The sequence below is a fragment of the Marmota marmota genome, unplaced genomic scaffold (genome assembly GCF_001458135.2).
Source record: "Marmota marmota marmota unplaced genomic scaffold, marMar, whole genome shotgun sequence".
Lineage (NCBI taxonomy): Eukaryota > Metazoa > Chordata > Mammalia > Rodentia > Sciuridae > Marmota > Marmota marmota.
Window position 1 is genome coordinate 1609336 of NW_025999897.1, and position 22366 is coordinate 1631701.

The 22366-nt window shown below is 43.4% G+C and overlaps 1 protein-coding gene across 6 annotated transcripts in view; it reads right to left on the reverse strand.

Annotated features, from left to right (window-relative positions):
- Tex2 (testis expressed 2) overlaps positions 1–22360 on the reverse strand; it is a 106853-nt gene extending 84493 nt beyond the window's left edge. For 5 of the 6 annotated variants that reach the window (XM_048798161.1, XM_048798162.1, XM_048798159.1 and 2 more), the window contains exon 1: positions 22239–22360. The gene's annotated coding sequence lies outside the window, so the exon portion shown is untranslated. Of the gene's footprint in view, positions 1–20964; positions 22117–22238 lie in introns of those variants that run through there. The other variant, XM_048798158.1, reaches the window with a different exon arrangement.
- Positions 22361–22366: the final 6 nt, after the last annotated feature.

The following is a 22366-nucleotide window of genomic DNA, read 5'->3' on the forward strand; positions in this document are numbered from 1 at the left end:
CCTATGTAAAGTACTCCATGAAATGTTAATCTAAATGGCTCCAGGCCCTCCCACCATACAGAAATTAATTTCAAAAAATAACAACTAGTTATAAACAAACTCTTCTTTTCCCCTCAATTTATTATGTACATAAAACAAGCATTTGGAATTGATTATAGATCTAAGGCTCTCTTCGTCTCACAATTTATTCACTGCTACAGGTCTGTCTGTACAAACACTTTAATGTCAGCCAAACCTTTCCAGTTGGACACATGACACTGAAACTCTGAGAGGGGAAGCAAGGCTTTAACATTCAGTACTTGTCATTTGTATCCTGCTTCACAAAGCAGTATCCTACCTGCCCTCAGGGAACTTGCCAGTGGAGGGAGAGGATCAAATAATCAATGTCAGAGTCAGAAAGGAACAAGAAGGGCTCCAAGAAACCAATTAATTTCAATTAGTTTGTGTATCTGTTATGGAAGGACACCCCTGCCCCCCACCTCCCTTCTGGTGGAAAATGGGCTGAAATCTCAAGGAGTCTGGATTGGCTCACCAATGGTGGCAGTGTGTGCATTCCACAAGAGGGAACAGCATCAGCAAGGACCTGTGAATGGAGAGGGACAGGGCCAGTCATGCCAGTCCTGGAAGGCCACAATGAGGATGTAGACTTTGTCCCAAGAGCAATGCAGAATGACTGAAGGGTGACTGCATGTGATCTGGTGAGAGGTGTGGAGGGGCATACTTTGAAAAGCTCACTCCGGCTGTGTGTGGAAAACACTGAAAAGAGGCAAGAAGGGGCCAGGGAAGGTCAGTTAGGCTCTTAAAACAAATTTGGTGAGACCATGGTAGCCTGGACTCCAATGGTGTGACAAAAGAAAGGATTTGAGAAAAAGTCTGGAGACATATGCATGGAACTTATGGGCTGGATGGGACAAAAAGATGAGAGCATTGAGGACAAGCCCTAGGCATCAGGATTACAAGACTGGAAGAGAGAGGTACCATCACCAAGATTGGGAATCAGAGAAGGATCAGGTTTAAAGGGATGTAGTAGGTTCTGTTTGGGACATCTCAGAGTATGAGATTTTTGGTGATCTCCTACTATGCATCAGAAAGGTGTTCAAAGCTCTGGGAACTACATGTCCCCTGGACAGGAGACTAATGGATCTTTACAAATTATCCAAAACCAGTAGAAAGGCAAACGTGTTGAATGATAAAGTTTTTCTTGAAGTCATGAGCTCCAAATAATACTGTGCAAGCAACATATATAATAAAACCATTTCAGAAATTCTGCCCAAGTTCAACTTTTGAAATACATCTTTCAAGAGAAATTTAAATTTGATGTTAAAAAAAAAATCTTCCAATTCTGGAATCCTGATTCAAACTAGGCAGCAAACAAGAAACTTCAAAGTGGAGGAAAAAACATAACTGTTCCCTAAAATGAGCAAGGACAGTCCCTGCATCACCCAAACAGCTCAGGAGTATGCACTAATTCACTCAATTTTGAGGTAAGGATTGGAAAGGGAACTTTCACTGAAGATTTGTGTCCCAGACACTTCAAGACACCCTCCCATTTGATCTCTGTGATAGGAATTACACTATTTCTCAAATAAGGAAAGTGAAGCAGAGAAACTGAGTAACTTACCTGAGGCCTCATTACTAGTAAGGACAGACATGGGAATCAAAAAGGCACAGGACACCTTTCACCAATGCCCATGACCATGAAAGGAAAGCAGCTGGCTGTCTGGGTGCCAGTCCTCTACCTTGGAGGGCAGATATTATGATGCTTATTTTGAAAAGTTTTTTTTTTTTGTTATTGTTGTTACCTGCAATTATTTGTCCTTAGCCTAAAAATAATCCTAATTGTTGAAAAGCTGTTTTTCCCAATTCAATTCTGCTTCAGCTTCTAAAGAGTTTCACCTAGTTAGACATATGGTAACCTCCACCATGTTTTATGTGTGTGGAAACAGAAAATATTCTACCATCCTTACAGATGGCAAGCGCAAGCACTACACAGAAATGGGGGACCAAGTGAATGAAATCATGATAAATGGCAGGGGCACCAACTAGTGGCACACTGATGACAAGGTGTTAAAATATAAGCAAATGCCTGATACGCTGGAGTGATATAGAGTACACCTTTGGTCTTTTATACATACATATGGAAGAGTATGTGTGTGGTGTATGTGTGTGAGCCTACACATGCACACCCATGTTTAGCTCTTTGTAGATGTTTCAAAGCCTACTATGCCTCCAGGTACCTGTAATAATAGGGCTTCTCAACCTGCCCTAGCTCAGACATGGGGCAGGGTGATTGAGTTGGCAAGAAGGCAGAGGTGGGAGTCTCAAAGGGGAGAAGGGAGCAAGGGCAATGTGGCCTCAGGCAAGTCAGACAGGTCCTGGTACCATGGAAAAAGTATGCACTTCCAATTCAGACATATCCTGTGCCAATCCCATCACCAGCTGTGTGACCTCAGGCAAGCTACCTAATCTTTCTGAGCTTCAGTTTTTTATCTGCAAAATGGGAAAAATAAAGTACCACAGAGCATCTGTGTGGGCACAAAAGGGGTTCTATGAAACTCCTCAGCACAGGCTCCTCCTTGGAGGCCTCATTCCCTTCGTTCCTTGAACATGCTTAATGTCAGTTTCCTGGTCTGCAAAGGAGCAAGAGAGGTGACAAATACGATAGGTGTTATTACAGGATTACAGGAAGATGCCCACAGATCTGCCAATCCCAGCCCTACACAAATACTTGTTATTAATGTTCCCTGGGACTACGGGATAATGGGATTAACTGTGGGGCTAATTAATGGGTCACATGTGTGAAAAAATGCTTTGAACAGTAAGCACCACTGGCAGAATTCACTGCTTCCGAAGAGACTGGTAATAATTTGAGGATATAATGCTTTAAAATGACATTCAGAAGGAGAGTAGTCTCAGGGCAACGGCTGCAATCCCTCACCTTGCACCCCAGGCCGTGTTTCTGGGGTTCAGGGCCAAGCTCAAGTTAGTTGGCCCCTGAATGTAGTGACCATTCTGGAGGAGGCATCTAGATGGTTAGTCTTCGTGGAGTGACTGCTAAGAGATCGGCTGGTGCCAAAAAGCTTGACACATAACACTGGGCAGAAAGCCCCAGTGGCCCAGGTCAGAAGCCAGCCAGAGAACAGGAAGATGCTCTGCCCCACTCCAAAGCACTGCAAGAGGCCAGCAATTCGTCTCTCCTGTTCTTGCCACAGGAATACTGACAATAAGAGAGAAAAAAAAAAAAACAGATATGGCTGGAGAGTGACACCAAAGTCCTGACTCCTAAAAGGTTCTTTAAATAAATCCATCAAAATCTATGCAAAGAAACCTCATGGAATGCTATGACCCCAAAGATGGTCACTTCCAAAATTTGTTGTAAATTTTGAGAAAATAACAGCAGGACTAAGGATGTGGCTCAGTGGTATAGCACTTGTCTAGCATGCTTGAGGCCCTGGGTTTGATTCCCAGCACCACAAAGCAAAGCACAGCAGGCTTCAGCTCAAGTGTCATCCCCTCAGAAAGACCTTCCTGAACACCTTGCCCTAAAGAGCAGCCTCCCCATTTCCTTCCTTGCTTTATTCCTCAGAACAATGGTTCTACCTGATATTAGCTCATACACCTACTCACTTACCTGTCACTCACAAGAATATGTCCTTCATGTGGCAGAAATGGGTTTTTCACTGCTATGTCCCAGTGCTGATACATAGGAGGCATTTTAATATTAACTGGCTCAATGATTGAGCAGACACTGCATATACTACCTAAGTAAACTGTTTATGTCCTTAGAAAATTTCAAATAGTTCAGAAGATAAATACAACATTTACAGCTGAATATATTTTAGAAAGTAGACATCAGGTATAATAAGTTCTGGAATGTAACATATCATGACACAGTTGCCATGAGAAAGTGAGGTGTAACTTTTTTTTAACATTTAAGAATTTACCTTTTTTAAAGAGAGAGAGAAGATTTTTTAAATATTTATTTTTCAGTTTTCAGTGGACACAACATCTTCATTTTATTTTTATGTGGTGCTGAGGATCAAACCCAGCGCGCCGCGCATGCCAGGCGAGCGTGTTACCGTTTGAGCCACATCCCCAGCCCCAGTGAGGTGTAACTTAAACCCCAGATCTACTTAGTAGTATCCAGGTGCACAAGACTACCTAACAGGGGACTGCAGACAAGGCACAGAACCAGTGTCTAATGTTGTTTGTCCTGGGAAAATGCATTTCTTTTAGGAAACTGAAATTCCAATCCAGCTGCTGTATCAAAGAAAAGGATCCTTCTAGAAAAGAGGGGAACATCACCTTGTCGTCCTAACTGCTTACACATAAATAAAGCCTCCTTCGCAGGCTACCACCTACCAGGGGCTCAAAGAGCTGCTACCACCCCAAAGAGTCTGGACTCCAGACCTGTGGCTCTAGCACCTGCCTATGCACCAGAATCAATCCTCCCAGCCTGCAAGGCCCAAGGAATTTGCGGCAAAGGACCAGAAAACAGGATGCAAATCTAATACATGCAGTTCTCACAAGTCACTTTCTTAAAACCATGTATTTTATTTTCAAATAGGAGATTCTGGAAATCATGTTATGTATAACAAGCAAGCATGCAATGCCCCCTTCATAAATAACATAAAAAGCAACTTATCTAACAAATTAATTTCAGACTTTAAACACCACAAGGTTAAAAGCAGTAATCAGTCCTTCTACTCTACAGGGGGAAGAGCATATGAATAACCAGAGAAATAAAAGCAGAGTTAGTACTGTTTTTCCAAATACACATACTAAAACTGCCCTTAAACAAAAACACCTTCAAAAAGACCCTTACAGGAAATAGCCCCGGATCCCCAGGTGGGTGGGGAGCTGCATCTTTGGGAAACACTCCTGTCAGTCAACAGCTCTCTCAAAATGAGGCCTGGATGACAGATTCCAGCCCTGCTCAATTTGACTGTCCAAGAAGCCACAAGTTACATTCCCAAGGAAATGCTCTAGTCCTCCAATGAAAATGTGTCTGCAAGAGCAGCAAACTCCCTTTCTAATAGTCTCATCAACTCTCACAGGTTCAGTGTCCCAAAAGAAGCTAAAACACCATTCTTTTAAAGGGTGGCAGAACTTTATCCTTTGGATTATTTCAAGAAACTCAGGTGTTTCAGATCTGCCTCTGATGAACAAGGGTTCTATCAAGTTGGGAACGGTTTGGAATCAAAGTCCATTTACCAGGAAAAACTCTTACAAAGTAGCAGTTCCCACAATCCTTTTGTGAGTGCCCAACATGGTCTGCTGGATCTCATGGCCTTAGCCCCTGAAATCAAGATAACAAGCCCATAAGTCTTCACTTACGATTTTGAATTTTGAATTTGTTTTGCATTCATGGATGGTGACATTTTCCACTGCAGACTTTGACATTTCATAGCAAGTTTTTCTTCTGAAAGATACATTATTTTATCCAGCTTCCCAAGAAAGATCAAAATTAATGTGCAATATCAAGGTTTTAGTATATCACTCAAAATGCAGGACACATCACCACAGAATCTTTCCTCCTAGGCAAGTTTTTTTCTTCAACTAAGTGTTTCTGCTTTAAAATATAACCCTTCGGGCTGGGGATGTGGCTCAAGTGGTAGTGCACTAGCCTGGCATGCGTGCGGCCCAGGTTCGATCCTCAGCACCAAACAAAGATGTTGTGTCTGCCGAAAACTAAAAAATAAATATTAAAAAATTCTCTCTCTCTCTCTCTCTCTCTTAAAATAAAATATAACCCTTCAGTCACTATTCCCTGGGCCCATTAACAAACTAGGTCCTAGATATTTTTTAAAAATTTAACATCCTGTAAGTATATACATGAATATTCCCATTTTAAAATTTTTACTTTTTATTTGTTTTAACAAATCCTTGTTCTCCATGATTTTTCAAACATGAACATTTAAATATCTAGCCAGGCACAGTGGTAAATACCTATAATACCGGCGATTTGGGAAGCTGAGGCAAGAAGATCACAAGTTCAAAGCCAGCCTCAGCAAATTAACAAGACCCAAAGCAACTTAGTGAAACCTTGTCTCAAAATTAAAAAATAAAAATAAAAAAAGGGTTGGCGATGTGGCTAAATGGTTAAGCACCTCTAGGTTTAATTCCTGGTACTAAAAAATGAAACAATAAAAAAAGAAAATTGAAATACACATACTACAGGAACTCTTCACTGTCACTAACCCTGGCTGCTGGCCTGCTATGACCACGCCTTCATTTCTAAAAGTCACGTAAGAAAGTGACCTGCTTACTCTGAAAATCTCACTTTCATTCCAAGTCTACCCAGATACCAATTTTTTTTTTCACACTTGTGGCAATTCTGGGCCTCTCTTCAAAAATGTGACCAAAGTACAATAAATGAGAGGCTGAAAAATGAGTACTTTCTGCTTATTCTCCTGGGTGACAATCTTCTTCCTCCATTACTTCTAAACCAAAAGGTACCCTTCTATTTGGAAAATACTGTTTTAGAAAAAGATACCTTTACACTATTATTTCCAGAATGACTAGATGTACGGAAGGAGAAATTACAATCTGCTGAGAAAATTGCAAAATAATTTCTAACTCTACTTGCTATAATTTGACAATTCTATCTTAAGAGTCTAGAAAATGTACCATTGTGAGCTGTCTCAAACCCATTATCCTAATTGAAATCTACCTAAATGGAATAGTTAGTTCCTTTTCAAGTCACATAAAAGCGCATACAGAGCAGAGATCCTTCCTATTAAATCAAGGAATGGTACACCTATAAAGTACATGTCACCAAAGCACTAAAGATTTTAGCCTCAAAATACCTCAACCATTTATAATGGCATATGTGAACAGAGATCTAGACATCTTCAAATGCAGATATACATACAAATGAAGTACTGAACAATTCCCCTTTTAAAAAAATCAAAATCAAGAAAAGCAGACATATTATTAATTATCTAGTTGGTTTTCATTACCAATTGTTTTCCCCATGTTTTATTGTTTTCTTTTCAATACACTGAACCAGCCAGATTTTGTGGCACACATCTGGAGTCCCAGCTACTTTGGAGGCTGAGGCAGGAAGGGTTGCTGGAGCCCAGGTATTTGAAGCCAGCCTGAGAAAACCTGTCTCCAAAAAATAAAATAAATAAATAAAACAAGACAAAACAAACTAAAAGCCACTGGCTGGGTACAATGGTGCACACTGTAATCTCCAGCAATTCAGGAGGCTGAGGCAGGAGGACTGTAAATTGGAGACCACAACCTGGGCATCATGGTGAGGCCGCATTTCAAAATAAAATAAAAAGAGCTAGGATTTGGCTCAGTTTGGTAGAGTGCCCTAGGTTCAATCCTCAGTACCACAAAAACACTGGTGCTTTCACTCTTCTGTGTTCACGGAATAGACAATCCTGAACATCTGACTTTGTAATACGCTGCACATTTTGGTAGCTTCTTATTAAAATGGGTCTCTGTCATAGGAATGTGAACCAACTGGACAAGAGAGGAAAGGCAGCCACAGGCACAATAGGAAGCAAAGGAAGGCCAGCCGAAGGCTTAAAAACTACAGCAAGAAATCATCTCCAAAAAAAAAAAAAAGAAATCATCTCCACTCCAGTAATTGAGGGCCAAGCCCTGACTCCTTCTGTATTTAAAGTCCACAGTGCTGACACTTCATTAATTTTAAATGAATTTTTACGGTAGGTTTTCTGTGATTACCAACAGCTTGCATTACCAGCTCATGGAATGGCTCCATGAGTGAAGAGATCCAGTTTCTTCAGCACAGTGTCCAGGATCACATGCCCACCTTTGTGTAAAGGTTAGTGCTGGCAACAGCCTAGGAAATCCTCAGAAGCAATAAGATAAAGAGCCCCTCCTCCAAAACCCTTAGGAAGCCAGATCCCTGACTCCCTGGATCCCTGGAGGAGAAGGCAGGGAAGGAAAGAAGCTTAAATGGCCAAAGGCAGAAGGTGAACACCTTTGACTATAATTTAAATTTCTGTGGCAAGGGTCACAGTTCAGTGGTAGAGCATTTGCCTAGCAAGCATAAGGCCCTGGGTTGGATCCCGGGCATTAAAAAAAAAAAAAAATGTTTTGCAATGCCATTAACTACCAGCCTTGTCTTATTTATTGAGCTGCGGGGGGCAGGGGGGAGGGGGTGTCTTTCTGAAACCAACAACTTCTATCTTTACTGTCTGTGGCAAAATTGGAAAAAGGAACATAAACTCGAACTATACTCTCATGAGCAGAGCTCCTCATCATAGGACATACACCAGGTTAATGAGGAAAGGAAGGAGTCAGTGACCAGCAATGGCAGCTGTGTGCTCAAGACTGGCCATAGGCTGCCACAGCAAATGGCTGGACTTGGGGCTGGAGGGGAAAGCTGAGGCCCCAAGGCATTCTAGGAAGGGACAGGATCTACCCACCAATCGCAGGGCCAGCCTCCAAGTTCTTTAAGTAGTTATGGGAGGGAACTTTCTGGCTATAATCAAGAATTATCAGACTTAACAGAAAAGCTAACCACAGGCATTTAGAATGAAGAAGGAAGGGGGAAGGAGAGAGAGAAGGATTAAATCCAACAAAAATGAAGAAGGGCCCTGTGAGAAGTAAGAGGCAAGAAACCAGGAGGGAGAAAATATCCTGGGCCCCAGAGTGCCTGGCTAGGAGAACAAGCTCATCCAGTGCTCCCTCTAAAGAGGTTTTAAGGATTTGAGAGGGAGCAGGCTTGCAGGGAGGGAAGAGAGTCTCGGAGTGCAAAGACAGCCTCAGGAGCCCTGGGGAAACCACACCATGAGGAACGTGCAGTATGCTCACTGGCCTTATCTGTGCTCCAGATTCATGGCCTCCTGGAAGTGACCCCTCCATTCTCAAAAGCTGGTTACAGAGCTGTTCAAACAAGAGGTGTGCAAGAGAGCGCTTCCTTAACCCGTCTTGGTTAAGGGCTATTTGAAAACCTGACAAACATCAAAGAACTTACACACAAATGCTTATGTGTGTGTGCGCGCACAAAATATCCACATGATTCAATTTTCCAAGAGACAGACTTCCTTTCTCCCTCCCCAAGTATGAAAACTCCAGATGTTTATAGAGTAAGGTAGTGTTTTGATTGCATCCCTCTGTATGGCCAGTGCCTGGTCCTGGGGAGTTTGGAAAGGACAAGAGACAGGGAGAACAAAAGTTCTACCCCAAGAAGATGATATCTTCTAGGGCCTCTCAAATCTTCACCAGTAACTTCACTCCTGGAACCTAGACCACAGGGGGAAAATAGTTGGTTACTTTGTAGATATTCAAGAAAGAACCAAAAAAATTGAAAAACAAATTAAAATTCCAAAACATACTTAGGTGCTTAAGTTAAAAAAGAGAGGGAAAAACTGGGTGTGGTGGCTTATGACTGTAATCCCAGTGGCTCGGGAAGCTGAGACAGGAGGATTATGAGTTAAAAGCCAGCCTCAGCAATGGTGAGGTGCTCAGTAACTCAGTGAGACCCCGTCTCTAAATAAAAAATAAAATATAGCTGGGGATGTGGCTCAGTGGTCGAGTACCCCTGAGTTCAATCCCCAGTACCCGCCCCCCAAAAAAAGGCGGGGGAGGGAGGGAGGGAAAACTGGCACACCAATTTATAAACTATTAATTTGGAAGAAAATAATTTAATTGTCAGGTGTGGTGGTGCATGTCTATAATCCCAGAAGTTCAGGAGGCTGAGGCAGAGGATCACGAGTTCAAAGCTAGCCTCAGCAAAAGCAAAGTGCTAAGCAACTCAGTAAGATCCTGTCTCTAAATTAAAAAAATACAAAATAGGGCTGGGGATGTGGCTCAGTAATAGAATGCCCCTGAGTTCAATCCCTGGTACCCCCCCAAAAGAATTTAATTAACCATTTTATAATTTAAAATTTGTGTTTAATTCTATTCAAGGAATTAAAATACTTGCTCTAATATTCTTCAAAGCCTTCCCTAAAAAGGACAGCAAGGTGTATAAGGACCTTGTTTTAAGGATTCACAGAAGGCAGACTCCTGTGGCAAGCATCTGAACTTGCCCAGTCACAGTCCCCAAGCACAGACACTCTTCTGAGCAGTGTCACCTGCTGAATTCAAGGGATTTCTGTATAACCACCCATATTAACTATGAGGAAATAATCTACCTCACAAGTTCTTTATCAAGCTTCAAAGAATTTGGCTTGAAACCACTCCAGTGGCTAGATGAGGGCTCTGAAGCCAGTTCTGGACTTCCCACCTGTCTGGCAGGGCCCTTCCCTCCCTCAGCACTTGTGTCACACATGCCTGTGATGCTGACTTGTACCCTACACTGACAGGCAGGAGGAAAAACTAAGGTGTTGAACTCAAGTACCTGCTCCTGACTTACTGCTTATTGTTTAAGATGATGAGACTAAAACTTCTCATTTTGAAACACCAACTTAAGCATTTGTATAAAAGGTATCCTAAGAAAGAAAAACATGGCCAAAAAATACACTCTTTTCCCTTGGTTTTCTGTAAAGCACCGTCTCACTCAACATTGACCCATCAACAGGGCGGCCAGCTGTGTGCTCACTCAGCAATACGGGGTGCAAGGCAGAGCACCCCACTGCAGCCCTGGGGAGGGAGCCTAGGAGAAGCAGGATGGGAGTCCTGGGAGAGGGAACTGAAGCTAATGGGTCAATTCTAGAGATACCACAAGGCAGCTAACCTTCTTATCAGGACACAGCAGAGTCAGACTTTATAAACAGTCAAAGCTGCAGTTTCTGGAAGGCTCCTCCAAAACTGTGGTCAAAGAAATACACATTAAATATGTTTTCAATTTTATTTTTTGAGACTAATACTCTGGCATTATAAATTCATACAACCCTTTAGAAGGGCCTCTTGACCACCTACCCCAGAACATTCTAGGCCCTGGACTTTTATGCTTGCTACCAAAACAACTCTATCACCTAATTCAGAAGCTCAAGATGTGCTTTTTTTCCTCCTTCCCTAAGATTTTGGAACTACAAATCAGATCTGAAATAAAATGCATTCGGGCTATTAAGCCTCCCGTGAACATGCCTCTCAATCATAGTCAAGCCTTTAGACAAAAGCTAAGTCAACTAAATGAGTTTAGTCTCTGGCTCAGAGCATGATCAATAGTCATTTCTGTTCAGAGTTTTAGCCTTAAAAAAAAAAATTAATGTTCCTGCTTTACTATGAACCCCAGCCTTCAGGATCGAATACCACTCATCCTATCCCCACAGGCTTTAGCTTGCCCTGGGAAATTAAAACAAAAGCAACTTGTTTCCCACGGGGTTTCTACTTCTCTGATTTATTTTCCATTTCAATCTCACCTCTGAACTTAGCCAGAACAGCAGCTCAACTTTCCCTGAAGACAGCTCGCTTCAGGCTTCCTAAAGCAAGTACTGGAGTTTCTGCTCTGAAATCTGTAGGGGCGAGAGGAAGATGGGAAGCCAAGGAGATCCACAACCTTTAGTCATCAGTGGGGTCAGGTGTAGCTCAGTGATAGAGCACACGGTTAGCATGTGTGAGGCCCTGCCAACAACTCTATCACCTAGTCAGAAGCTCAAGATGTACTTTTTTCCCCCCTTCCCATGCCCAGCACCAAAGAAAAACTATCTATAGTCATTGTAAACTAATAATATTCAAGAGGTCATCTCTAAAAAGTATCTGAGGACATCAAGATGGCTCCTGTTCCAGTTTAGATAAGGAGGAGGAGTTCCATCATTTTAATTAAAGGAAACAACAGCACAGGGTAGGAAATGTTCAGCCCAATGTCCTCAGTAGCAGAGCCAGTCTGTGTGAGGCGCTCCTTTGTGCTTACTTCTGGGCTGCAGTCACAGACTCCCTGGCCCTCTGGATGGCTTTAACCTTGCTACTTTGTCAAACAGCTTTTCCCTATTTGGCATCAAGTCCCAAACAAACACACACACACACACACACACACACACACACACACACACACACACCCTCTACCTCTCAGAGGCCAAATTAGCAGCAACATAGAGTTAGAAGTCATCACATGGTTACCTGTAATAGAATTCACCTTGTAACAGAATTCACCTAAAATACAAACATCTGCATGAGACTTCGCCTCTCAGAGGGCCTGTTTAAAATCCATCTATGGAAAAGAACACTTGCCTTGGTCTGTCAGGCTGAGTCCTACAAGGGCATCCCCTTACCTCCCTTTCCATCATAACTGCAATGTTTTCCATCAGTTTCCATGATGAGGGTACGGAGAGTGACTCCTCAGAAGGTTTTCTCTTGGGGCCATGGTATCCATAATTCTTGGCTCTACCTGCACTGCTAACTGTCGCCTACCCTCACCATACCTCCCTGGCTACCCTGCAGGGTCCCCAGCACAAGGTGGACTGAGCTGCTTACCCTCAGGCATGAGTTTGTAGATACCAGAACCCCCCACTCAGGAGTGTTCTTAACTGGCTTCAGTGCCAGTTGCCACTAGAGATTTCTCTCCTGATCACCCCTTTGGTACCAAGATAGCTGCTAAGTCACACATGTCTCCTTGTTATCTGGGGATCTGCCATTTTCCTGTACACTTTTCACTTCTGTCTCCTTAATACACAGCCTGAAGTCCTCATAACCAGACTTGCAAGACTCCCAGAAAACACCTCACCATGGTCAGAGGTTCTGGTCTCGGCAACTAGTCCCTTCCTTTGAAAAGGACACTATTTGGGAAACCAGGTAGTGACATCTCAACCTAATTTTCTCTTTCAGAGTCATAATCACAAAAGCTGTTGGAGAAATTTATCCACTATCTTTGCCTACAGTCCTTCAATCTCCTATGCATAACTTCAAAGTTCAAGAGAAGATCGTTTCTCCTATCTCCCTACCACATGGCCGTGGGGCTTCAGCAAAACAGCAAGTCTCCCTAGCTGTAGTGCCAGGGCTAAACATGGCTGCTCCTTCTCTCCAACAGGGAATGTGTCCCAATAGCAGAAGGCCTCTTGTCCCCCAGGTACAACAAGAATTCCCTGCTACTACTGCCCCTTTTACTTTTATTTTTTAGTTGTAGATGGACACAATTCCTTTATTTTATTTATTTTTATATGGTGCTGAGGATTGAACTCAGTGCCTCACCTGTGCTAGGCAAGTGCTCTACCACTGAGTCACAACTCCAGCCCCGGGGAACCCCTTTTTAGAGTCTACCTAGTATAAATTTTAGTACACCAGGGACTACAATCAAATGCTTGCCAAACACCCCCAGGTGAAGCACTCGGGTTTGCTGCTAGGAACAAGGGGGGTGGGTAAGAGGCAGGAGAGATGTACAAATATGAGCAGTACAGAATCCACTGCTAGGAAGGTGACTACATCTGGACCCTGACCATGGGCTGTACACAGAGGACTACGATCTTGACCTTGAGATCTCAAATTAGAGCCCATGCTTGAGAGAGATGCCTCCTAAGGCTGGGTGTAGAAAGGTCATCGAGGTAAGAGGGCCACCCTCAAATTCCATCCTTTCACCATGGCAGGCAAATGCCTTCTAAGTCTAGGATAAAGGTGTATAAAATGTTTCCTCAGGCCTGTTTTTGTAAGGTACTTTCCTCCCCAAACACTGGATAGCTCTACAATGGATCTCTGTGGACCCTTCCCACCTCCCACTTCCCCTCCTGGGTTATTCTACTCTAAAAATTACTCAACTTCTACAGTAAACCCAAGTTTAAAAAAAAATACTCAAGTTTTTCCTTGTTTTCTAGCACACCTGCACACACACATTCATTCTCCAACAAATATTCTGCAAGCACAGGCAATGGGCAGACACTGCTAGGTCGTAGGTACATAACAATGAACAAAATGAACATGGGCCAGCCCTCCTGGAGGAAGGGGAAAAGAGCAGAGATCTACCAAAGGACATGCATAACAGACAGTTTATCAGTTTGCTGCAAATGGCAAGAAGAGAAAAGGAGGGAAGTCAGGAGATGGAGCCATTTCAAGCACAGGGTTCAATTCCTAAAGGTCTAGCTCCCTCCCAGCTGGGGATGGGGACAAAGGTGGCCAGTGAGCCTGGACTGTAATAAGCCAAGGGAGAGACAGTCCAGGCTAAAAAATGCAGGAGAGCTGGATCACATGTTCAGAAATATGTTCAGAATGCGGATCTTTCCCAGGAGCAACAAGAAGCCTTCACAGGGTTTGAGCGAGGATAGGAATACTTCACAGACCACTCTGCCTGAACACAGGGAGTAGATTACAAAGGAGCAGAAGGAGATGTAGGCAGGTTAGTGAGGGGTTGCTGCAGTCTGCCAAACAAAAAAGATGGTTGTCTGAACTAGAGTGGTGGCAATGAAGCCGGAGAGAAGAGAACCATTCCAGAGATGTTTACAAGATCAAGATCTGCAGCATTTGGCAAAGAAATGGGTAAGAGCGAGGTGGGTGCAGGAAGGAAGTCTAGCTTGTGCCTGTCTGCAGTGAGGAGAAATGTCAATGACCCCTAGCAGAAAGAACGTCTGTGCAAAGTTTGCAGCTCACTAGGACACTTCCCGTGGCACCTGTTATCCAGAATTTCTAGATAAATCTAAAGCCCTTCTTCTTACTTACTATAACTATCATCCATTCTAAACACCCATTTATCAAGCATGTACTATGCAATGGGGATAAATAAGTGATCAAAAAGCCTGTGCCCTCTGCAGCTGTCACCTCCAAGGCCCTGGGTGCTGCCCTACAGTGGCAGTGGACACAACTTCCAAGGCTGGCGGTTGTCCTGCCTCCTGAAACCTTCAGGTGAGCCACTTAACCCACTCCTTTCTACCTCTTAAGACATTGAGCAATGAACAAGCAGCACAGAACTTACTCTCAGAGACTTACTCCTCTTCTCATGAGATCCTGTGCCCAAGACAACCACAGCATCAAATTTAACCTGAATCACTGAGACCTGCAGCTCCCTAATAGGCAGTTTTTTCTTCTCTCACAAAATCAAACTTCTTTTCTCTAAGATGTTCTGAGCTTGGGAACTACATATGATTTGTACTCTTTCATTTGTTGTCCAAATTAGTTTGTGCTGGATTCTATCCTATCATTGAGACTGGTGATTTTAAACCCTGGGGCTGCACTGCCAGTATGGAGCTATTTAAATTAAAATTAGATAAAATTAAAAGTTTGGTTTCTTAGTGGCACTGCTATCTTTCAAATGTTCAACAGTGACACTCGGAAAGTGGCTACCACGTTGGAGAGCACCAATCTAGAACATCAACATCATAGAAAGGTCTGTCGGGCAAAGACCCACAGGAGCACTGCTACTGGATTCTTTGCATGTTTAGTTTGAATTTCCCCTTTAAAAAATGAAAACAAACAAAAATTTAAAATATAGAGACTTTCAACATTTACTTGTGTCTTATTTGCTTTTATAAGTGAACATTATAAATTGTGCTTCAATATATATAACTAAAACAATCTGTTTCATAGTTTGAGCTTTGTGTAAAATCTATTTGAAATAACCTGCGCTTTGGCAAGAAGGGGGCCATAATTTTATGAGCCACTACAGACACAGAATTATTTTTGTAAATGTACCTTATACACTGTCCACAATGGTTAATACTCCATGTTTAATAAATACACCAACTGATCATCTTGAGAGTGCTCTTAATTTTTTATGCCTACTTTTCACAAGCAAGTCTATAAGAAGCTTCCAAGAAATGCTCATTTCAGATTCTAAATATCAATGACCTAACACAGCCTTATAATTATACAGGATGCAGGACTTTTTTTTCCTCCATGATCATTTCTATCATATGATTTTTTCAATCCAAAGACACTTTTATACTGTGACAGAAAATCCACCAAAATGCTTCAGTGTGAAGCTGTCTTCAGTACTAGGAGAATGTTGATAATTATTAAAACCAAGTGACAGATGCATGGAATCCATTATATTATTTCTACTTTTGTATATTATTTTCTAGAATAGAAGTCTTAAAACTAATGTAACTATATACAAATTTTACCAGGCTTAATAAATACTTTGCAAGATAATTATAAATTTAAATACTATTCTACTGACTATCCAAGCCAGACCAAAGAACCAAAGACTCTGACCTGCTTTATAATCTCCCTATAAAATCCCAGGGGAGCTGTCCCTCTGAATGTGAAAATACCACATCAAATCTTGTCAGAGATGGAGCTCAAGCAGGTATCACACACAGCAACTCAGAGCTGTCACATCTAATGACCTGGTAATAAGGCCATTAGCCTCTGATTCCTCTTAACAGGGGAGAAAAAAAAAAAAGAGGCTAAAATCTACCTCCCAACACTAAAGCAGACAACTATAGGCAGAAGCAGAGGCACAATGGCTTCCAGTCCACCCAAATCCATACTGAACACTGCACCCGCTGTAGAGGCTCCTACAGGTGGGGCAAGTTCTCCCACAAGCAGGTGCACTGCAGAAAGCCCAACACCAGGCTGCCTGGAGGCCTTCCAGGAGATTGGGCAGTCCTCCTTCTCCTCCCTTCAGCCCTGTGGTTACTCCAAACTTTGAATGATGAGAAGCCCACCCATTCTAGGTCAAGTTCCCCACAGTCCTGAGAGTCAGCAAATCCTTACTCATAGCCCTGTCTGTCACACCAGGTACTGCTCTTAGGGTTCTTTCACAGCCACTTGGAAGTAGCAAATTGAAGCACAAGAGGTTAAGAAACTTTCCAAGGACCCTCCAATGGTGACCAGCTCCTGGGCCCCTGCCTGACCCCCAGTGCACTGCCCTTTCCCATCTTCTCCTCTCTGGTGCAGTCAAACCACTCACATGTTGTTCATTCGTGTTCTCTCTCTCTCATTGTATATGGACACAATGCCTTCACTTTATGCTAGGCAAACACTTACCACTGAGTTACATATAGCCCCAGCCCCATTGCTTCCTCTCTTGCAATACTCTTCCCAGCATTCCCAGCTGTGGGCTCCTTCCCTTTACCTTTTCTCAGTGCCCTGTTGTTTTTCTTCAGAGGAAGATTTTACACTCACTACAATATCATATGTACAGTGCATATAAGGCTCTGTTGACTTGTTTATTGTCTAGACTAGATAAGGTGCCAAGTGCAGTCAGGGGCCACATCTGTTTTGCTGCCTGTCAGATTTCCAAAGCCAAGCACAAGTGCTTGGCCCCAGGAGACACTCAAATGCTTGGTGACTGACAACCATTGTTCAGTCAGTTCTTTCAGTAGAAAAAAATTTTAAATTCTCTCTTAGCCCCAAAAGATAAATTCCATCTTTAGGAATACTGCTTAAAAGACAGCATTAGGTTTAGGAAGGGACTGAAAATTGGATACGAGAACAAGCCAGCTTATGTCAGCTTTAAATAACAAGAGAAAGGAAACTTACAAAATGCAAACTGTGACTCTGAAAGGTGTTTTCAGGTACAATCCAAAGGGTGGGTTTTGATCTCAAGTCCTAAATAAGCTATGACTGAAGACAGTGCCTCTTGCCCTGTGCCATTCTCAGCTGTTAGAATAAGCTGGGGAGGTCCTCAATGTCTCAGTTCCCATAATCTTCTTAGGGGAAAACCTTGAGCCAATATTCCAGGCAAATCCAACAGGCAAAGGTTACCTAGCCATTTCAAAGCCCACCCAGGTTTCCCATTGTGTGAGCTTCCATACAAAAAGGTCAGATTCTTCCCTCAATAGTCCCATTTATGCTCACAGTGACAGTGCAATGGCTTTTGTTCAACAAAGAAAAACCTCTCTTTTCAAGGACTTAAGTCCCCTGCAACTCCCACATGAATTATTCTTTAGGTTTAACAAAGTCCCCCCAATTCACAGAAATCCTGAGGGAGAACTTAGAATTTAAACAGTTGTTAGTACATAATAACAGGAATCTGTGATTTCAAAGCAGGAGAATCTTATTTTTAACCTGGGAAAGCTCCCCGGGTACATGGCTTGAGAGGACTCCAAAATGAGGCAAGACCCACCTGAAGCAACCAGAGAAGTCAAATGGGAGCAATAGAAGCCTGGGTTCTAATCCCAGCTATAAGCTCTTGAACTTGAATGTGATCTTAGCCATGTTATTTAACCTCTCTAAATCTGTTTCTCATCTTAGAATTCATAACAGTATCTATAGGGTTTTGTGAAGTTTAAAAGAACAGCACAGGGCACACAGTAATTCTCCCTAAATGCCAGCTAACACACTGCTCTTACCTGCTTGGTGTTTCCTGCTTTGCAAAGCACTATCAACACATCCAAATGAGACTTCGAAAATTCTAAATTTCCTTTCATTAATTTCATATCTCAGAGCCTGCAATTCATATACTCATATATTCCATGAGATTGTGTTAGAGGCAGGTAACTAAGAAGGGGTCCTCATTTGAGAAGAGAGCTCCTCTAAGGCCCCGAGTGGTAAAGTGATGTGGCCAGGAACCTGGGATAACAGATGAAGTCACCAAGACTATCACCAAGCCTCTCAGCCCCACATCCAGTGCACTGTTTACCTCAGCCATGCCAGGCAGGGGCTTCTGTATTGTCAGACCTCCTAGCACCCTTCTCATTAAGTGTCTCATGGACATTTCCTGCGTTGTAATTAAGCACTATAAAGGAGTTTGAGAAGGAGCAACATAGAATCTTGTATATAACCTTGAACAGCTTTAAAACTCACACATAAGAATACTCATATTAGCTTAGGTTGCCCATCTTTTTATACCAGTTTTTATTTTATTTTTAACTTGGGATTTAAAGTTGACAAAGACCTTAATGAATAGGCAGAACAAAGGGAGTTGTGGTCCATGGCTCGTTAGCTTCTGAAGTTAATGCTTCTCACAGGGACAAGTCAGCCAAAGGACAGAGCTCCAAGCAAACTGGAAACCGTTCCTGTAGCCCCAGATCATGGGGTACTGCCTGGGCTCTCAGTGGCAAAGCTTATGGGACTCTCTGTAGCTTCACCCAAGATCCACCTATCAGTTAACCATTCATTCTGTATCTTGACAACATCAACTGTTACTGGGTATCATGTATGCCAAGGACATGAGTGACCTCACTCAAGCCTCACAACTACCTATAAATAATGTACTACCTACTCCATCTAATCTAAAAACCACTGACTGTAAGACACACCATTATTTTATGCTCCGAAAAATGAAGACACTGCCAATTACAACTCTAAGGTCCCACAGATGATATGTTTTGGGTTTGGTTTTTTTTTTTTTTAATGTTAAAATGGTACAAATTGCACTGTATTATCATTGTAAAAATGTGAATATTGTCCCACTTTAATGATAAATAAACTGAGATACAGAGAAAATAACTTACTCAAAGTCACAAAAGGGTAAGTAGAACCATTGGGATTCAGAACCTAGAAGTTTAGTCACCTTTTCACAGTAGTAAACCCCTATTTTCCCAAGGGCATGTAATACTCAAAACTGCACATGGCAGAGCTGCTAACTTGTCTCCACCACAGCACAGAAACCTATTAACTGGGGCTAGGGTTGTGGCTCAGTGGTAGAGTACTTGCCTAGCATGTGTGATATATACATATCTTAAAAAAAAAAAGAAAAGAAACCCATTAACTGGCAATTCTCTGAACCTGACCTCTCATGTCTCTACTCAAGCAGACTCTACGCTAGATTACTCCTCATAAACTCTATTCCTCTCTCAGGAAAAGAAACATGGTCAATGGAAAAGCACCTTGAGAATCAGAAAGTCCTAGATAGAAATTCCTGCTTGTCACCCTGGCAAGTTATTGAATCACTCTGAGCTTTAGTTTCCTCTTCTGTAAAGAGAGGCCAACATGGCCACCCCAAGAGGCTACTGCAGGATGGAGAAGACACACACAAATGTCAGGACATTGTAACTGGCAGAGCTAAAACTCAACAATGCCTTCTTTTTAATGCTAGTCACCTCTGCTTTGGGACAGAATCAAAGACAAAACATTCTCTGTAACCACAAGAGCTGCCAAGGGGGATACTCAGGAGATAATAAGGATGGACAGAAGACAGAAGACCCCAAGAGAAATTCAGGCAAAGAAATTAACTGGAAGTACCTGGAAAAAAGGGCCAGTGTTTTTTTTAAAGGACTTTCCAATTTCTGAGTAAATGAAATGACAGGCAAAAGGGATTAAAAACAAAAACTAAAACAAACAGGCACTTACCATTAAAACATCAGTCAACAGACATGAGGATGAATACTGTTTTATACCAATGTGACACACAAAACTGGTCTCTGGAGACTCAGTTTGATACCAGAGTAATCTTTAAGAAGAATCAGTGAGAAGAATTGCTTCATTACTTTGTTTTGTTTTTACATTAAATAATATTCTGTGCATTTCTTCTTTACTATACTTAAGGGCTTCAGAAAATCCTCAGAAAACAGCTTCTGATTTTGGAAAGAAGACCAATCATATGGCATGTAAAAACAAACTCTTCCCCATTTTTTCTTCCTTCATATTCATAATGCCTAGCAGTTTCTTGTACACCAGACTCCCAATAAAAATTAGTTGGATATTTCTTTCTTAACTCTAGGCAACTTTTTTTTAAATCTGAAACATCCTACACATTTATTCTATCTAAAAAACTAATCTCTCCTGCTTCTTCTCCAGAAGCACTCGTAATCTCTAATAATAAACAATATGCTTGGCATATGCTATATCGCTAATCACATAAACAGTGACATTCTACTTGTTCTTCAAACCTTCCACACCTGGCTCCTCAACTGTTCCTTCCTCCATGTCTGTCCAGTCAATGGATTACTTGTCAGTGGACTTGATCACTACCATATTCTGATCTGAATCAGTTTGTTAATCTCCTTCCTCTCAGGCACTGCACCTTTTTCCTGGGGATAAATGTGCAAGCAAGGCAGTCCCCAGAGTCCTCCAGGTTCCCTCTCCATGCCTTCACTGTCACTCCCAGAGGGGCTCACTAACAAAAAAAGTCACCAGCAAAAACCTGACTCTAGCTTCATCATCTTGAGAGGCTTCCTTGTTTTCCATAAATTTAGACCAACTACCAATTTCTGGAAAAATCTGAAAGAGAAGTGAAATCGTTTCAAGGGTTGGGTGAGAGCTTATGAAATGGCAGTTTCACCTTACCAATATGGGATAAGCTTCCTTGTGTCATCAAGTTCCAAAACTCACAAATTAGTTGCCCCTCCATTTTTCCTTGATGTTATCCATACAAGTCATTCGCTGTTTCTCTTCAGCTTATACTGGATCCCAAAATGACTGCTCTAAATCCTTAGGTGAGAATCATCGAAAACATGTAAAGGGCGCATTCCTTCCAACTCATGTGCAGGGCACTGACAGTGTCAATACGCTGGGACTCCAAACGCAAACAGAATATAACTGGTGCCCTCGTGGAGCCCACGCTTTTCCTTCAACTTTAAAAAAGGTGTGTCCTCCCTGTGCAGCGTTCAATGCAACGTAGTGACAAAGTACTCCGTAGCTTTGGAGAAACAGAGCGTGGAAACAGACTTTGCTCTTATATTTGATGGCCTGTAACCATAACAACCTATGGTTAAGTAACCATCAACTCGGTGAGAGGCTAAGTTTTCCAAAAACCGTTTTCAATGGGAGAAAAACTCCCTTGCACCAACTCCAGCGCGGGTGAGCGCCCTGGGCGGCGTGTGCTGCAATCCAGCGGGCTGTTCCCTTTCTGCTCCCGGTCCCAGAGTTTGGGCTCAGCAGCTAGCAGCCAGCAGCTACGGCCGCCACCGTCAACCCAGCGCTCCTGGCGGGGCAGCTGGCGTTAGGCCTCAACCCAATGTCACTTGTTAACCTTCCGATCCCCGGGGTTTTGGCGCGCCGCCGCCCCCTTCTATGGCAAACAAACCACCCCACGGCCACCCACAGCAACGACCACCGGCGTTTTCCCGGAGTAGGAGGAAAAACAAACGAGGCGCAGACAACCTCTGACAGATTCGTGTAAAAGTAACTGCGTCCCCTCGACTTCTAAGCATTTCGTGACGTGGGCGAGGGGGGCGGCAAGAACCTGGGGCCCCATCCATAAAAGTGCAAGCTCTTCTCCTTTAGTGCGCGTGTGGACGCTGCCTCCCTGCCGGGTTCGAGCCCGCGCCCCGGGACGACAGCCTGGGGACCGCCGGTCGGCACCTCCGGCCCGGGTCCAGCCCAAACTGCCTGGCACGGCCCCGAAGGAGGAAGGTTCGCCTGGGGGGCGTAGTGGGCCGGCGTCCTGGTCCATACCCGGGCCAAGACAGCGGGGCGGGACCGCAGACCCTGAGCCCCGCCACGCCAACGGCCGCCGGACCCGGCCGGTACCGCGGACCTGTGGGGTCAGGCCGGCCCCAGCCCAGGCCTTCTCCTGAGGCGCTCCCTCCGCCGCCCCACCCGGGCCCGGGAGCGCTCACCCCGGATCCGCTGGCTGCCTCATGGTACTGCGCCGGCGCCCGTGCTCCGCGGCCACCGCGGCTCGGGCTCTGGCTCCCGCTCCTGCTCTCCAGCCGCGGTCCTGCAGCCCGCCCGCCCCCGGGCACCG